General features: G+C 34.1%; 1 pseudogene; it reads left to right on the top strand.

The window, feature by feature from the left end:
• The first annotated feature begins 1,038 nt into the window (after positions 1 to 1,038).
• Positions 1,039 to 20,031, top strand: part of LOC105080075 (kinesin-like protein KIF21A) — a 48,580-nt pseudogene continuing 29,587 nt past the window's right edge.

The following is a 20,031-nucleotide window of genomic DNA, read 5'->3' as shown; positions in this document are numbered from 1 at the left end:
GAGCCAGCGGAGGGATGGGCCGAGGGAGGGTGAACGGCCGGAGTATAGGTGTGCCAGCTGTGGGGGCCAGGGGTGGGGGGTGCACGTCTGCAGGGCTTTTACTTTCCAAAAGTTTTCTCATGCTCTTTACCACTCCTTTTGATCTGCAAAGATGCCTAAGAGGACCTCAAATCATTTATTTTTCACTCATTGAATAAAGAAAGTTGACTGTATATTTTAGGTAGGTATGTACTAGCACTATGTTAAATGCAGGGGATGTAAAGTTGAATACAGCAGGGTCTCTGCACTCTAAAGGCTTATAATCTGGTAAACACCTTGATTATCTGCTACTACATTAGCGATAACAACCAACTCTAAGCATTAACAACAATGTAGTCCCTTGGTATTCCAGGAGTATGGAAGGGAATGCTTAGAATGAATTATAGATTCTAGGGAAAATTAACTTTCCCCTGCCTCACCATGCTGCCAAAAGCCAGGATGGGCTGGTGTTGGATATCCAACAAGCAGATTAAACATCCAGTTAAGACATCAGGGGGCAGGGTCATGAAAATGGAGACACAAAAATAAAAATTGATATTAAAATAATATTTATATTAAATAGATCATCTAAGCATGGGAAAAATAAAAATTTTGTTGAAAGCCTCTGCAATTGTCTTTTGGTTTTCTTTCTTACTTTCCTTCTTTCTTCCTTTCTATCTTTTTCTTTTTCATGAGACATTGAGGGAGATGGCCACGAGTGTCAGGATAGTGCAGTAATGTTGGAGGCAGATTGCCTGGGTGAATCTGACTTTGCCACTTACTAACTGTGTGACTTTGGACTTTTACTTCTGTGTGCCTCCATTTTCTCATTTGTGAACTGAGATAATGATAGTATATGCTAATATAATAAAGTGTTTAGAACAATTTCTGGCATCCAATGAGCATAATACAAATGTTGGCTATTATTATGACTCTTAAAAGTCTTATCTGGCTGTAACTCTGGCTTGTCACTATCTTACATGTTATGTTTGGCACACTTGCTAGGAAAAGCCACGCTAAATGTTTTTATCTTCAGACACTAGTGCAGGAGATGCCTCCTTGCCTGGCCCTCCTACACCTGTTGCAGAAGGGCAAGAGATTGGAATGAATACTGAGACCAGTACTTCTGCTAGGGGAAAAGAGCTCCCTCACATGTCTGACCTCCCTTCTAAGTTAGGTAGCATGTAAGTCTGACCCAGCTACACCAACTTCCTTTCTTTTGACTTTTATTTTTTAATATGAATGTTGCTAATTTCTTACTTCTATTTTTTTTTAAATTATGTAAATAAGATTTTTAGTTTTCAAAGTAATTTCTGCTAGGTGTCATGTCCCTTAATTTTTTGAATATTCAAAATAATTAAATGAGATATTCTTTGCTGAAATTGCTTTGTCCTATTTCTAAGTTTTAGGATCTTTCTTAAAGATTATTATTTTTATAAAGGCTGAGACATGAATTACAGACAAAATTTATTTAGAAACAAATTTAGGTTAAAGTGACATCTATAGAATCATCATGTCAAACAGAACCTTAAAGATTCTTCAGTTTGCTCTAAATTATGATATATCCTAATTCTAAGAGCCTGGTGACGTTAGTAGACTTTTGCTGACACTGTTAAAGAAAAATGCAGATGTCAATTACCAATTTAATACATTTTGAACTTTCCTAACTCTTTGCCTTGAAGACATTGCATGTCTGGGATGAGTGTATACACAAAGTATTGTTACTGTATTATTAAAGATTTGAAGGGGGGAACATTTCCCATCTGTGATAATCTGAACAAGAAACATTCTATTCAAAACAGATTTTATTTAGAAATTGTTCATAATTATCTTGAGAAGAATAATTTTCCTACACAGGCCAGTGTGTGTGTGTGTATTTTTTGTTAGTTGTATTAAAACTACATCAGTCATTCACTGGTAAGGATTTTTAATGACTTTTTTCAAACGAACCCTCACATATGATCTAGCAAATGATTTATTGGATAACACATGACTGCATTGAGAAATAGTGCCAAAAATGTGGCACACACTAAATGACTATGCAAATATAAAATATAACAAACTCCCTGCCCCCAACTTGAATATATTTCACATAACTTTCTTCATCTGATGAAGGTATATTCATTGTCTTCCATTTAGTAAGCTTTAGGTCCAAAATTAATCTTAACTATGGAAGAACTTTCTTGCTTGTGCTTGAGGTGGCCTATGTGATTAATTATTGAGTTTGCTGATAAAGGTTGCTAACCAGTATGGCTTATGCCTTCAGTGTTTTTTGATAAGATAACAGTAGAAGAAATGCTTTTGGTGAAGGTAGTGATACAGAACTGAGAACAGATTTTAGAAACTCCCTTGTGTTCAGCATTTCATCGGTCAGATGAATAAAGGCTTTTGGAACTTCAAGACCAAATCTATGACCTGGAATCCAGAATTCAGGTAATGTATTCTTTTTGCCTTTTTCATTTTAAAAATGTTATCATTCATGACAGGTTGTGGAAAACATCTTTTACATACTGTCTATTCACATGACTTATTTTCAAGTTTTCATCAATTAAGATGCTTGTGTAATTCTGTACAAATTTAAGAGATGGTCATGTGCTGGTGGAATGACTCTTATAACCCATTACTTCAGGACTTTTATTGCATAAAATAAAATAATTTACCTAAGTAGGCCTTATGATTTAAATGATGCAGAGCTTCTAAAGTGTGACTTCCCCTTGTTAGAAAAATCAGGCACATGAAGTTTAGTTACACTCAGTTTTCACTTTCAAGTAGGAATCATTGTAAGCCCATTCTGAGGATCCTGCTTCCGAATTCTTTAGTGTTTTTTTTCCTTATTAGTATAACTAGCCAAGGATAGCAAAATTTCATTTCTTTCCAATTAAAATTTATTACCACTATACACAAAAATCAGTCTTAAATTGTTAGCTTTACAGCCATCATTCAACATTTAAAATTTATAATAAAACAAGAATATTTTTAACCAAAATTTATATAGCTAACTAATGCTTAAATACTAGTTAAGTAAAATATTTTTGTGCTCACCTGTAGTATTCTTTTGTGACTCTGTAATAATAATTCATTAAATTTCATTGTTTCTCATATTCCAATATTCTAATATTTTTGTTCTTGCAAAATAGTAAAGGCTACTTTTCTTCAACTAAAGCAGTTTTAATCAAACTTAAATACATTTAAAATTTAAAAATTCATTTTAGCCATTTGGCAGTATAGCATTGATGTTTATGTTGAAAGATAATAGGCTTATATATTTTTGATAAGATTTCCAATTTAAAAATTAAATATGCAGTTGTCAAGCTCCCATTAATTAAAAATAACTTGTGTAAGATTTTCCTATCCTAGTTCTATCTTTTATTCCCAAGTAACCTTTTTCAAGTTCTAGTTAGTAATCTATTAAAAATTTAGGTTGAATTGCCAAAGTTATGTGTATATATTTAAAATTAGATGATTACAAAATCTTTTTATCTCTTAGTTCCAGACAGTCATCTCTATCAGAAAAACCACCAGAGCCATCCCTTATAGCAAGGAGAATGGTGTGTGAGAAAGCAGAAAACCCAAAGACCAAGGAACAAAAACAGTAAATTGCTAATGCTTTTTTATCTGATAGATTGTATAAAAATTATCAGCTGCACTTAGATGCTAAAGGACAATAGTGAAATAATTTTCCATATTTAGGCTGGCTGGAATTGTGACTGATTTGACTTAATACAATCAAATCAGCTGTTGGCTTGTGGACTTGCTGTTCTTTCATATTTAAATTGGTATTATCCTTAATTTTTTGTTGTTGACATCTTTGAAAAGCTATGTGTGTGTTTTGTGAGTTAGTTTGTTTTGTGAGGGTTAGTTTGCCTAACAATATATAATATAATCTGATGGTCCACTTACCTGGGCATTTATAAATTGCAACACCACAACACACAGAAAGTTATGGATTGGTAAGAGCTACTGTACCCTTCTACACTGTGGCACACTCAGATTTCCCTCGGGTCACCTGACGAGCTGCATATGGCAGGTAGATCACTGACATGGTCTTGAGTGAGCGTATCAATGGCAATCTCCATTCAAATATTGGCAAAGCCTATTTCTTCAACATAAAATAAATATAAAAAGAAGTTTTTGGGTATTTTCTGTACTGAAGTGAATGATCTTATACCAACCCCCTCCCATCATTCACACTCTCTACTTTGACCACTGATTTAGCTGCCTTGAATGTCATGGAAATTATTCTTATCATCTTTGCTTCCTGTATTTAAAGATGCAATTTACCTGTTTCTACTGAATCAAATATCTCAAGAATAACTAGGATATAGGGGATGGAGCAAATAGTAATTTAAAAATAAATGAATTAATCAGTTGAATAAGAAATCCCTCTTAATCTCTCAGGGTCTGTTTCCTCATCTACAAAGTGAGCTTCTTGGTCTTAACTGTAAAATTGTATAATTTTAAATTTGCCTTGCTTTATTCATACCGAGTTTGGATTTTAGCAGACAGAACTTTTTCTTTAGTGCCATCTTGTGGCCAATATAACACAATCCAGTGGGAAATCATTTTTCTTTACATTTTTTTATTCAGATGTGTCAATTTCCAGTGTAGAGCACAATTTTTCAGTTATACATGAACATACATATATTCATTGTCACATTCTTTTTCACTCTGAGCTACCACAAGATCTTGTATATATTTCCCTGTGCTATACAGTATAAACTTGTTTATCTATTCTACATATGCCTGTCAGTATCTACAAATTTGAAAAAAATTAATTAAATTGTTCAGAGTACATTTTATCTTATGAAAAAGCAAAAGAGGAAGAAAAAAAGGAAGGAAGGAATTCTTTAATGAGAACCTTTTTTCTTTTATTTTTTAAGCATGTTTCTTTTAACATTTCTAACAAACAAAAGCCAATTAAAGCCAGCTATTTAACTGTTTTTTTCCTTGTTGCTCAGATTCTGGAACCTCAGAGGCTACTCTTTCACCTCCTTCTTCCCCACCAAGCCAGCCCCGTAATGAACTGAATGTTTTTAATTGTCTTACTGTTTCTCAGGAAAACACACCACTTCAGCAGGATAAGTAAGTCATTATGTAAAAGAGTCCCAACTATGGATTATAATATTCCTGAACATTTCAATACAATTTAGAAAAATTTAGCTTTCTCTCTGTGTGGGAGATGGAGTCTGACTTGTGAACTCTTGCTGTGTTTTACGTGTTTTTCCAATGGAAATGAACCATATACACAAAATTAGGTGAATTTATTTTCCTGCTGAACATTATTCCCTGCTGTTGATTTGCATTGCTCCACTTCAGCACTTGCCTTGTCTTTTCCTTTTGCAAGTCAGTTAGAATTGAAATATCTTTGCAATCACTTGAAGTTGAAATTTATTGGGATTCTTCACCTTCACTGAGCCCATAAAAGCCTCTAATCCTGATAGACTGCATTGAAAAGAGGCAAACTGTTTTACCTTTGGTGGAAATAACAGCTTACAGAGACCGGGTCACAAATGTGTAACTTGTTGTTACCATTTGGTTGTTCCACAAGTCCATCACAAAACTTGAGTCAGTGTGTGCTTGGAAAAAAAGAGTACCATTATGGGCAGAGGGGGTAAAACTCAGGGTGGGCTGTTGGGGAAGAAAAGTTGGAGGGGTATGTAAAATATAATTTTCATCAAATTTGAAGTGAAAAAATATTCCTACATTGAGCCAGAATCTCTTTTGTAAGAATTTCATAGTAACGGTGTTGCCATAAGGTATTTATTAACTCTAACTTGTCTGCTTTGATTTTGAATTATAACATTGTGGAGGTATGTACTTGATATCCAGTCTCCCATACCAATTTGTTTTCTAAGTTATGATCTTCCTATATATATAAACGATTTTGAAATTTACAGGTACTGTTTAAGATCTGTCTGGCATGTTTAGATCATGCTAAATGGCTCTGTAGACTTAGAGAGATATAACATTATTTTGAAATAATCTTTAATCTACTTAATTTATGTATAAAATTCTTGACTAGATTTTAATATAGTTTAATCAGTAGATGATAAGTCCTTTAAAATGGTCTAGTTAGGTGATTTTTTTTAATTTAAAAACAAATATTAAAAGACTCTTGAACATTGTTAAATCATACCTCTCATTTAATTGAGAAAAGAGTAGAGCATTAGGAATATCTTTAGGAAGTCCATTTTCACTAGTGATATGAAGAATTACTAAATTTTGTCTACCTTGTATTTACAGTCATAAAATTTTCTGTCAGTGTTTTGATAATCGTGACGGTCTAATCATAGTTCCATTTTTTTTTTTTACTGAAATAGTTTATAAGCTACCAATCATTTTACTGCATTGCCATCTCTATAAATTAAAACTTAGAATAATTGACTACCCCAAACCCTCACCTACCTTTTGAATCACTTTCTTTGGGCTCCTTTTTGAGACTAGCATATCTCACCTGCTAGAAGTTAGGTCTCACACATTGTTTCTGATGATATGACATGCCAGCACTCACTCTGTCCTCATTCTTTCCAAGCCTATTATATGATACTGCACAGTAAATATTTAGTATCATAATAAACAGACTTACTGTCAGTCCTGGAGGATTCAGGGTCAGTCTGACAGGAATGGCTCAACTATTTTTAAAATACCACCAAATCCTCCCAGCTGTTACTGAGGGACTGACTATGCAGAAGACCTCCATGTTTTTGAGATGAGTTAAATCAAAGGTTATTAAATTTTGACTGATTCGCTCCCCATGCAGACATGTATTTGTGTAACTTTCATATGAGACTCTAAAGTAATTATCAAGAGGAATGAAATTCATTAATGGTTATTGAAATGAAAAGTTTTCTAGTACTAGTCAGATTAAAAAGCACCCTGAATTGATGGATTTCATTTACCTGATGGTGTTCCTCTTCAGGTCCTACATGTTAGAAAGCGAGGACAGATGGGTTCCATGTATCAGTAATAGAAAGTTTTTGCCCCCAAATCTTGGTAGAAAATATAAGAACAAAATATTTTACCTAATTTAGGTGTATATTGAATTTGCTGATATCCATCGCAAATGGGAAAGCAGGGCCCATTAAAGGAAGTGTTTGCTGTGTTTCTATTATTCATACTATTGAATCAGTTCAGCCTCAGAGTCTGCCTTTTAACACCTGCATTATTTCTCCTCATAATTCTGACTCTTTCCCTGTAGGTCTGATGAAAGTAACTCTTCTCTGGCGGAAGTACACAGGGACTTTCTGTCTTTCCTACTTTCTGGCCTTTCAGTGATGTTCTAAAATGCCTTACTAGAAAATTTAAGCAAGCCTCATTTTTGTTGCATTCATAACTGGTAACTGGTAAATGTCAACGCACTAATATTTTTAACCATAAATTTTTATATAAAATAAATTTTTGTGATCATAACTTTCAGACAAAATAGTGGCAGACTTTTTTGTATAACAAAAAAAGTGTGCTGCTTGTTTTCTGTCTATAATCTAAAAGTTTTCTTTGAAAGAAATTTAGTTCTATGAAAATTAATTTCCTCAATGAATATTGCCTCCTCAAAGTGTGGGAGGTGAATAAGGTATTTTTTCATGTTGGTTTATTGATTTCAAATAAGAAGTTTATGTCAGGGTTTGTGATGAAAAATGGTATGCTAGGGAAAAAAGAATACTATGGTACCTAAAGTATAGAAATAGAAAGAAAAAGAGTTTTTAAAGATATTTTTAACTAGTAAATGCTATTTTAGAAATAACAGTGTTACATTTTTTGCATGTTATGGATTTTTTTGGACCCTTAATTTCTTTTTCTTTCTATCATTTCCTCTTTCTACTAGTCATTTTGTCTCCTTTCTCATTCTACATTTCCCCATGTTTTATGGCCATTTTCCTGATCATCAGTATATCCTCCAGAAGGTAGTCAGGGGAAAGGAGAGGAAATTAATCTCATTCACACATTCACAGCATTGCAAGACTTTACTGGTTTTGCATGGAACAAAAATAAGCATTTTTTTTTTCCCTTCAGATCAGATCTGTTGTGTAAGTTTGCAATATTTAACCATAACTTAAACAATTTTAAAGTTGATTTATGTATTTCAGAATGTGAATAGATTAACTTTAATAGAAAAGAAATACCATGGATGTATGTTTCCCATTTCTATATTTTTCTATTATCTTTGATATAAGGTAATCTCTATAAAACATTAATCCTAATATTCTGAATATATGAGAGTATTTTCCAGTATCTAATGAATAAAATGCTTTATTTAGTGTTGAAATTCTTTTTATTCAAAGGTCTGAGGAAATAAAACATGTAAGAATGAAAAAGGGACATCCTGGTCTCTAGGCTATGCCATAAATTAAGTCACTGTAGGCAAATATTTACTTTTGTAATATTACAACCTTTGAAATGACAGAATTATGTTGGATGTTATGTCATGAAGGGAACACTTAATAGATTCTTAGGATAAAGAATAATCTGAATGAAGGAAATTTTTTGGACTTAATATTATATAACTGAGGGTGCTCTTTAGTTTTTTTTCCCCTTAGGATGATTTGTGTCATTAAATGCAGATCATAAAACTCTTAGGCTGTTAACCTTTTTTTTTCTTTATAATCACCTTCTTAGAATATACATACATACATACATACATATATACATACATACATACATACATACATACATACATACATACATACATATTCTGTTTTTGAAGTAACAGTAGTAGTTGACTGTATATTAGATCATAACTTTTCAACGTGAAAAAAAATAGTTATAATTTGATGGTTTCAGTTCATAGCTTTTAAACCCCACATCAGTTAAGATCTTGAAATGGCAGATTCAGACTTTTGAGGTTTTGCTCACATTTCAGTTCTGGTTAAATTCTTAGATTACCAACAAGTTACTGAGCATTTGTTTCAAAAATCTCAAATTGATGAATGTATGCAAATAATACTTTGGATTTTGTCATTATACATCCGTGTGATAACAGTTCCTGGCATTATTTCTAGAAATGAGGAACTCCCTTCATTTTTTGAAATCATTATAACTAAACCCTAAAAATAAAGGATTTTTTAAAATCCTGAGTCTAAACTTACATCCTTTAAATTTCTATTCATTGGTCTTTCATCAGCCCTCTTGAGCTATAGTAGAATTAATCCAGTCTATCTTTTTGTGGGTATGTGACAGATCTTTTAAATATTCAGCCATTTAACTGTGGTTTTGTAGGCTCTCTCTAATTAAGGTTCTCATCATCTCAATAGTTTTAGATTTATCTATTCCTAATATGAGATAGTCTAGGATCCTTCCTGCTTCCACAGGTTCGGAAAATCTCCCATTTTTCACAGTCCTTCTTAGAATGTGGCATCCAGAGCTCAACCTCATTCCAGATGTGGCCTCAGCAGAATGTAGTAACTCTCTTGCTTTCTTCTGAAATATTTACTTCTATTGCACAAGTCATTGAAAATATTGGTAGAGGAATCAAAAATTGTTAAACCATTGATCTGATATCAATAAACAAATTTCTTTAGCTTGTAAAATTGAGTTAAGCCCCTTTCCTACTTGGAGCATTCTCTTCTATCTTCAACTTACATTTTATGCTTAATTTTTTTCATTGAATATTTTAGTGCTAGGTATGTACTTAAATGAATTTTGTTATAATTTTTTCTAGGCAGTGTATCTCATATGTCAATTTAATAAACATGCCATGTCTGTCTTTGTTTCTGAGGAAAGATTGCTTGAGATTGAAGACCTCTTTCCAGACTGACAGGAACATGGACCCTTTAGGTGTGATTCTTCAGCCACTGATGGAACTACCTTACTTACAATAGTGTTTTACTTACCTTATCTAAAAGGATGTCATTTGAAAAGCTTTTTGTATGGACAATTCTGGAGTCAACATATGTTGTGAATATGACATTCCCCTAATATGCTGCCTATTAATTCTACAAAGAACTTCCCCATGAGGTTAGTGAACTCATGTTATCTCTTATATATGAGCATTTATATAAGCATTTAAGTGTTTGTAATTATTTAATGTTTTCCTCTGTGAGGATCAACAAGAGTTACCCATCTGTAATCTCTGAAATCCACTATTTTTCTCCTTTATAGAAAATTGAGTCTATGTGTTTTATACCCTTTATTGATCCGGTGTACCAAAAATGATTTTGCCTCTACAATGGTACGTACTTTCAAAACCCCGTGACATAATGTTTCAGAAACAGAAGTACTTAAACTCATTGAATAGGTCTTCATTATCAGTTCTAACTTATCTTAGGCTTACATTTCTTCTTAATTATTCCTGTCCCTTGCATCATGAAGGTTGTTCTCATTCATCAAAAAGATGGAAACAGATAGCTTTGTTTTATGCCTGTATCTGCTCTAATATTATGCCATCTGTCTTATATAATGGGCATATTTCAACATTTTTCTTCCTGCTCTGAAGCACAGTTACATTCAACTTACATATTTATTATGTCTTATTTCACACTCATCTTTAGTTTTCCTCATACATTTATTTCAACTCAGATCCCGTCTTAAATTCCTTTAGGACAGGGACAGTGTTTTGATAAACTTTCTATTTCCATAGTTCATAGTCCAATGGTATAAAGCAGAAACTTCAGAAATCTTAAATTTATCAGAAAGTTCCCTAAAGAGACTCACTGTTCTCTTAAAATTTTACTCTTAAATTTTTTTCTCTTTGACACTGTTAAGAGTTTTAGAAAGTTTTTGTTATTTTTGAGCCATTCTCGCTTTAGAATTTCTGTCTATGCAAATATTCTTATATTTCTTCAAATTGGTTTCAAATTTGCTTTCTTAGTATCTTAGGTTATATGTGTTATACTTCCTCCAGAATGTCTTTTTTGACATGGAATTATACTCCAGCCTGACAGAGTCACATCTTCCAGTTAACCATCATTTATACTTTCTTACCTGTCAGAATTCACTATACTTGAATAGCTCCAATATTACTTCATTAAACTTGAAAGAGATGAAATTACTAATAAGAAAATCCAGATGCAGCACTGGCTTCGCTCCTTGCAGAATGCACCTGCTAGCTGACACCTGATTAGTTGGTGCACACCATCACTGCTTTTACTGTTTCACTCTGTGTCCCTTTGCTTAAAAAATGAGACAAGGGAGCAGTATGGATTTCATTACTAATTACTTGGAAAGAATTCTTAAAGTCAGAGAAAAAAATTAAAAGTAGTTTCATGATACATCTACTGAAATTAAGCTCTGTTTAGTTTTCTGCCAGCTCAGGGGCACAATCAACCCATTTCCAGGTTCAAAATGAATCAGAACACCCCCATTTCAGTGTGTGCACAAAGTTGAAGGGCACAAAACAGCTATGCTCTCTGTAGATGCTACTGATGATCTTCTCTTCACTGGATCAAAAAGTGCTAGTTGTTATGTCATGTGGATACATAAGAGATCTTTTAAAAAATGATTACGTTGAACAGGTTTTGAAAAAATGTCAAACTGCTTAAGACTCATAAGAATCTGAGAGATAATCTGGTTCAACCCCTGAATTATATAAAATATAAAAATCACTGGATAGTTTGTAAGAAAGTAAAACCTCTGCTGATGTGATGTGAGTAGAATGGTGAGGGGATAAATCTCTCTTCGGTAGTTGAGCATCTAATGTATGCAAAGCCTTGAGCTCAGTAATGCAGGCTGCTTAAAAATCTATGAAAGGCCATTTCAGTGTACAGTGTGACACAGAGAGTAAGGTGGGTAGTGGCCACCATTTCTTGAGCTGTTCTTGTATGTCAGAGGCTGTGCTGGACAGTATACAAATTACATCTCACTTAATTCTCACAACCACCCCAATAACATATATATTGCATCCTTATTTTACAGATGAAGAAACTGAAGATTCAAGAAATTAAATAATTTCCCCAGATAAACTTAGCTAGATAGTGGAAGAGCCAGGATTAGAAACCTAGGTCTATTCATCTCCAAACCTGCGCTCTTAACCCCTTTGGTAAAATGGCAGGCCACTAAAAAAATCAACTCTTAATGATTTGAAAACTTATAGACTAAGAGTTTGGGGGGTTTCAGAAAAGGGAGAGATTATGACAAGCTGTAAAAATTAAGGAAAGCTTTGATAAGGAGGTATTTAGGATGAACCTTACAGGATTGTTGCTGTTGACAGGTAAGGACTGGCAACCAAGATCAGAGAAGAGCATAAGCAGAGATGTGGAGGCAGAAGTGAATTTGGTGGGTGAGTGGGAGGCAGTGTAGCTCAAGTGGTACAGCACACAGTTAACATACATGAGATCCTAAGTTCAATCCCCAGCACCTCTTCCAATCAGAAATAAATGAATAAACCTAATCCTTAAAAAAAAAAAAAGTGAGCTTGGAAACTAAATCCAATTGAATTGAAAGGTAGAATATACATGACAATGCTCAATGAGACTAGGAAGATGAGAAAAAAGCATGTATAGGAATTTGGGGAGTTAGTTAAAGTATTTTTTAACATTTAGGGATGTTCCAAGACTCAGTTTAATCAGCAAAAATTTTTGCTCATTGTCTATGAGGGACATGTAAGAGTCTAGCTAGAACTTATCATTGTGAATAATGGCAAGCAGTTCCCCCATTAAAACAACTTTGTTCTGTACAAATATAAATTTCTAATGATTCAAGTTAAATTGAATTCTTAAGTATAGTTACACATTCAGCATGTAAGAAAAACAAAATACAATAGTTTTATGATTATATTTTTGAGTTGAAGATAAAATCCATCAATCAGTGACTACTGGGAAAAAAAAAGTGTGTATTTATGAGTATGGAGTGTTGTCAGGAGATAAGAGCAGATTTTGAAGCAGCTGAATAAGGATGGCTGTTTAAAATTCAGGTGAAATTTGGAGCAAGACTCTTTTCATATGTCTGTTTCAAAATTTTGTATATTTTTTTAATACCACATAATGCATCCCTAGCTTTCATCTAATCCATTACACCTACTTTGCCCTTGAACCCACTGCAAAGTGTCAAGGATGGAGTTAGGATGCCTGTTTTAAATTAATTGAATGATTACTGTTTCCTTATCTCATTTTATCCCATAGAAGATTGTTAATGTTAAATGAGTCTAATTTAGTTCATATTGACAATGTTTCCTCTTTCTTCTTTGTTTTTAGATTGTCCTTTTAAAGTGTGAATGAAAATACTGCAATGTAAAGGAATATAGCAACCACATCAGTAAACAAAGAATGCTAAAACCAAGCCATCAGCAGCTGCTGCCACCCCTCAGTGAGGACAGGCCTGCAGCCCAGCCTCTGCAGCCACTCACAATGGTGCCCTCTGAGCAGACATAGAATAATAAAGGACAGGATACTGGCCCTAGATAGCTAGATGCTTGTCAAAGGAATGAATTCAGTGAGCCTAAATGTTTGCTTCCTCCCATACATAGAAAAACATTAATTCTTTATATTGATATTGACTGAAAAAACTGAGCAGCCTAAAAGTTAAGAGTTGTGTTTTATTTGGTGGAAGGACTTGAGCCAGGATAATGGCCTCTCAGATTACTCAGAGGGAAGAGATAGGGGAGGAGCTAGGGTATATAGGAGCTTTACAACAAAGACCACATAAGTGGAAAAATAAAGCATTACTTATTATCTAAAGAAAGCCAGGCATCTCAAGTTAAAGAATTAAGTGCTTTTCTATGTATGGGAGGAAGCAAACATTTGGACTCACTGAATTCATTCCTTTGACAAGCACCTACCTATCTAGGGCCAGCATCCTATCCTTTCTTATTCTGAGTCTGCTCAAAGGGTACCATTGTGAGTGGCTGCAGAGGCTGGGCTGCAGGCCTGTTCTCACTGGGGGTTGGCAGCAGCTGCTGCTGACTTGGTTTCAGCATTCTTTGTTTACTGACATGGTTGCAGTATTTTCACTCACATTGCAGTATTTTCCTTCACAGTGCTCCCCCTTGGTCCTAAATTCGACCAATATTTTGGAAGACATTTCATGCCCAATTTTGTCCCACGGTGCTAGGAAGTCTCATTCCTACTTAAGGTGAAGAATCTGTTGACATGCCACTCAACGTGTTAGGTTTTTCATCAGGCCCTGTTAATACTAAAAGTTCTCTGGATCACCTGTCTTACTAATCTATTACGATCCAGGAAATGTTTATCTGTTGCTCATTCCCATACCTAGAATCACACTATTACAAATATTTTATGTGGAGTTATAAATTTTATCTACTTCTTTAAGATGTTTAGCCACCATCAATCTTGTTGGGGGCCTAGTTACACACTGGGATGGAAGAGACAACAATCTTATAATATAGACAGGATATCAGTAATACAGCTAGTAACGTCAATAAAGTCATGAGTAAGGATTAAATAGTTGAGAAGTTACATTTTTGGGTTAAAATTTTGCTTGTGTTTCTGATTGAGCTTGAGTGTTCTTATAAGAAAATTCATATTTATGGTCAGGCTCAGAGCAGGTATTATTAATTGGCCATGTTAGGTCTCCCACCTTGTAATATCAATAGTGGCCTAAACAGAACTATTTCTTTTTAGAATAAACTTTTCTGTGGGCTATCTAGTTAGAGCCTTGGAGTAGGGAAACCCACCAAGGTAACACAGAAGTACTAGACATAGGTTATTTACCAGAAACTTAAAAATTGGATTAGTTCATAATCAAAGGTGTGAGCAATTATCAAGGTAATTGGTATACAGGCCTAGTCCAGTGTCTTGGGTCAGCTGTCTGCCTCAGCTGTCGTCTTCTTCTCATCCTGGCCTGGTAGATTCTTCTCCATTTGAGCATTGTTTAAAGGTGAGAAGTACTCTAATGGCCAGTCCACTATCGGAGCTCTTTTGGACTGGAAAAGAAACCAAAAATCAGTTTCCTTCAGCTTTCACTGCACATGGTCTAGATAAGAGTACCTGATAAAGGGTCCTCCCATTCAGGTTTGAGACAGTTTTTTAAGTCATGCCTGTTTCAGTATGTACAATCCCCTGGTTGCAGGTCATGGGGCATCAGATCTTTACCCAAGGATAGATTACTGAGCTTCAGAAAGAAACCTAGAGTGTCCTTTTAACAATTCAATTAAACTTTGCAGCAATGTAACATAACAGCAAGAAATGATTTGGGAAGTGTCTTAGTAAACATAGACCTCAATTAACAAAACTAGAATTTGATGTCCACTAAAATATAAACTTCTTTTCTCTAAAGTTACCTTCATTTTTATCAAATATAGCCAAATCAAGATTAATTTGTTTACAAGTTAAGTCTGATTATCTGATCATATAGGCTCTTAAATTGACTGTGTTGGAACTTTTAATAAGGAGTCTCAGGCTAGAATGTTAATAAGGTTTCCCAAGGCCAGGAAAGCCACCGCAAGGTTTAGTCACAGGTTTTTGCCTTACAGGTTTAAAAAAATTCTTTTCTCTTTAAGGTCCTTAAAATACCTTGAGATTCCTATATCTGTTAGGAGATGATCTTCCTAATTTATCTAGTAGATCCACTGGGGACCTAAGAGTTTCCAGTCTCTGGAGGGATCAGATAGAGAGAAAAGATAACTGTTCCAAGTCTGCTTACATAGGTATAATTCATCAACTTGCTGTGAATCATAGCTAGCCTAAGGAGAAGAATTTCTTTATGTCTGGGAAGCAGATTAAAAGCAAGTAATATTTCAGACAAAATCAAATATTCTAAACATACTCATCAGTTTACTCAGTCCCATGTAACTAGTCCTTTTGTTAACAGTTTTCTTAAATCAGAATTTTCTTTAGACCTTTAAAATTTCTTACCCAGTTTAGTTCAGTCCTATAGTTTGAAATTTGTTAGAAACCAGTAAATTTCCTTGGAGAGAAAGTATTTTGCAAAGTCATCAGAATAAAACAATTAACTGTCTATAAATGACAAAAGATTTAAAAGCATGGATAAACACCATTACAGTGTAATCGATAAAGAAACCTGGTCACAATAACCAGAATTATGACTGGTAACAATTTAGATATACCAGAAATTTAGGGAGTCCATATCATTTCTAAAATATCTATATTAATAATATTTTCTCATACAATATAACCTAGAAAAATTTATTATTCATTTGACAATACTTCCCATTTTATTTAACATATCAAATGAAACTTAATAGTTTAAAATCTCTCTTTGGGATGTTTCAGGGGCCCTCTGTAGCATCCCAAAGTTAACGGGAGATCAAAAGAACTCTAATCAGAAATTGATACTTGGGAAGCTTTGTAAAAGGTTTCAAAACACTTGGGCAGATTAAAGTATAGATCACTGTGAAATAGTACTTATTCATTAACAAGAAAAATATTTCAAAAGTAAAGGCAGAACAGGTCACTTGGGTATAAGTAGCTTTACAGTCTGATACTGAAGGCAGATTAACATTTTGAGAAAACTTTGTCTTCTTAACAGAGAGAAAATGAAATCTAGTCTTGTACCAGCTCACTTCTAAGATTCATTTACTTTGACCAAATTTATTCTAAACTTAGTCAATCACGACCATATACAAAACTCTTTCCTCAGTGTTCCTCTGCCAAAAGCCTTCCACAACCTTCCTTACTCATATTATTTTGTCCCTTTTTTTTTTTTTTTTTTTTCATTTAGAAGTAACCAGGTTCAGGACAAAGCCATTGTTTTCCATTAACAAAATATAATTCCATTCCTTATATCTTCCTTTAGACATTCATCTTACTTTCCTAGGATACTGAGATGTTTCCCTTAATAGTATAGAATATTTCAGGGTGGCATCAACCATTTATTAATATTTCTAAACACCTTTAGTTTCTCTGCAAGAGGAAGTCAAATTTTAAGTAATTAATCTTTCAATCTTATTTTATCAGAACATAGCATAACTATTTTATAAACTCCCATCATTTAACTTAAATTAGCAGAACTCTATAATTTTAAGATACCAAATATTTAGAGATTATTTTAAGCATACATTTTAAAAAATATATTTTAAATAATTTACCCAAAAGCTCTAGTCATTTGCATTTAATTTACTTAGAATTTTATCACACCACATTACTTTTTTTAGCAGTAGAAATATCTAATATCTATAATGTGTACACAGACTTATAAACAGACAAAAGCTAGAGATTTCATAGCTTTACTTTAAAACTTATTTATGAGTTAGGTATTACAATATACATTTACTGCTTATAAATAACAGTTGAAGTAAGCTGAATTTGCTTGCTCAAATCACTAAGGCTTAATATTGTGAACGAAAATAATGCAATGTGAGTGAAAATACTGCAACCATATCAGTAAACGAATAATGCTGAAACCAAGTCATCTCTGGCTGCCACCACCCCCCAGTGGGGAGTGGCCTGCAGCCCAGCCTCTGCAGCCACTCACAATGGTGCCTTCTGAGCAGATTCAGAATAAGAAAGGACAGGATACTGGCCCTAGATAGGTAGGTGCTTGTCAAAGGAATGAATTCAGTGAGCCCAAATGTTTGCTTCCTCCCATACATAGAAAAGCACTAAATTCTTTAACTTGAGATGCCTGGTTTTCTTTAGATAACAAGTAATCTTTTATTGTTCCACCTACCTGGTCTCTATTGTAAAGCTCCCATAAATCCTAGCTCCTACCCTATCTTTTTGGAGCAGTCCCTCCAAGTAATCTTGAGAGGAGTCCTTCTGCCAATTAAATCATAGCTCTTAACTTTTAGGCTGTGCATTTATTTCAGTCAGCAGTGTTGGTGACCACGAAGGGACCCAGAGCAGACTTCTCTCCTGAGCCTGAACTCTATGAGGAACCAGAGCCTTGGTACAAGCAGAGGCCCTTTGTGCCCATCTGCCTCCTCACGGAGTCCAGACAAATGTGGGTGAGTCTTTCCTAGTTCTTGGATCTCCCATATTGTCTGATCCTGAGTTTTATTTGGCGGTGTATCCAGGTACCTGTCCCTCCAGTTGAAAGATACTGCGGGAAATACCCACCCAGTGGAGACATGCTGGGTGGGGCCTGGTTGAAAGATACCGGGAAATACCCACTCAGTGCGGACATCCATGTTGGGGCTGGTTGAAAGATACCAGGGAAATAACGACCCAGTGGAGACATCCCAGGTGGGGCCCAGCTGAAAGATACTGGAGTCTGGACAGAGTGGTTAGGTAGGAGGCTGGTCTAACACTTTCTGCAATTTGGCTGCCTCCTTTGAATTTGTTGCGATAAAAGTAAAAATCTTATGAGGAACCTTACAGCTCAAAAAATGGGACCCTCCACCAGGCTGGCAAGAGCTTTCTCAGGTGACTGAGAAATTTGCAGGAGTGGTAGAGGCAAAGACCTCATGCCGTGCAGTTGTCCCTGTGGGAAATCTTACTAGCGATTTTATTCTGACAACCAGAGCTTCGAATGGGAAATAGAAATTTCAAAACAAAAGAACAAGAAGTGACAGATTGCCAGCCTCCAAGTAATAACCTATCCAGGTTTATGTATGTATAAAACTTACAACTTTAATTGGGAATTTAAAAAAATCTCACTCTGAAAATAATTAGCCAGGCCTGATAAAAACTTTTTTTTTTTTTTTTTTTTTGTAATTCTGACCTTATGAAAACAAAAGCCCTTTTAGGGGCAACTTGGATTTCTCTTCCTATGTCCTTGAAATGTAAACGTTTTATCCTTCTCTGGGTGTTTTATGTGTGTGTATGTATGTATATATGTGTTTACTTTTTTTTTTTAAGGAAAATTTGGACTCTGCCATCCAAAAGCTACAAGTATTATGTACATATGGCAGCCAAGCAAAAAATTGGGATTCTCAACAATTCTTTGATTATACCAATTCTCAGGCATTTTGCCATCTTAACCTTTGTTGCATCAGCCTGGACTACAAAGGCCTTTAACTTTTGGGGAGTACACTTTCAAATTTTATTTATATATATATATTAATTGATGGCTATATGATGGATCCTTTAACTTGGAAAACTTCTAAATTGGTGAAAGTTAAGAGAGCTCTCATTATAAACAGCTGTTTTATTGGTACCTATTAAAATCAATCAAGTTTAAAGGTGGAAAAATATATCTAATGGTCAACCTAAGAACTTAGTTAAAAAAAAAAAACAACAGTTTGGAAAGCTACATTTGTGTTTTCCCTTTCCCTTCAATGGGTTTTAGAGATATTAGTAAAAACATTAGAATAGTTAGTGTTAATTAGGTTGAATAACTGAAAAAAGGAATATAAAAATGTCAAAAGATTTTTTTTCTTAACGAAAGAAAAAATAATAATAAGGGACTCATTCCAAATGGGTAAATATTTTTACATGGTTATAGTGAATGGGATAAATAAAATGGACATTTTTGGATTAAGATACAAGGTTTTGACACTACACTTTGTAAAGTAAAAAAAAAAAAAAAAAGACAAAGGGATCACCTACTTTTCCCCAACATTAAAGTTCAAACAAGTCCTCTTTACTTACCCCAGTTTAAAATGAATATATTTATAGGGCTAGAAAAAAAGTATATATATATATATATATATAGAGAGAGAGAGACTGAGATACTTGATCAATGATTGGTGAACAAATCAATTAAGCAAACTAAAAATTGACAAGGCCCTAAGTCCTTTGACTCAAAGTTGGGGATCCCAGAGACTTTTATATAAAATTAGATAAAGTGGACAATAAATAAGAGGAAAAGGCTTCTGGCTCTCCTAGAATTAAGAATTATTGATTAAACCTAATGAATATTAAAATTAAAGGTTTAAGAGTTAATAAAATTGAGATAAAATTTTGTAAAATATGTATATTTAAATGGGCTTTATATAAACCTCTTTTGCTTAATTATATTGTGAGATAGATATGTTTCAATGGAAAAACACTTCCCCTTCTTGGTATTATAAGGCTGGGCACATATCTGTCCCTCAAATAATACTAATTAAACAAACTAAAGGAAACCAAGAGAGTTACCTGAGCCATCCAATATAAAGTACATCTAAAAACTAATATTCAGGGGCTAATAAAACAATAAGAGGTTTACCCTGGGTTTAACTTATAAGTTAAGGAAGAGAAACCTTGCTAAATGCCTTATGCAAGCTTTTGAAGACATGATAAA

This window comes from Camelus bactrianus, chromosome 14 (assembly GCF_048773025.1).
Source record: "Camelus bactrianus isolate YW-2024 breed Bactrian camel chromosome 14, ASM4877302v1, whole genome shotgun sequence".
Lineage (NCBI taxonomy): Eukaryota > Metazoa > Chordata > Mammalia > Artiodactyla > Camelidae > Camelus > Camelus bactrianus.
This window is presented reverse-complemented; position numbering and strand designations above follow the sequence as displayed.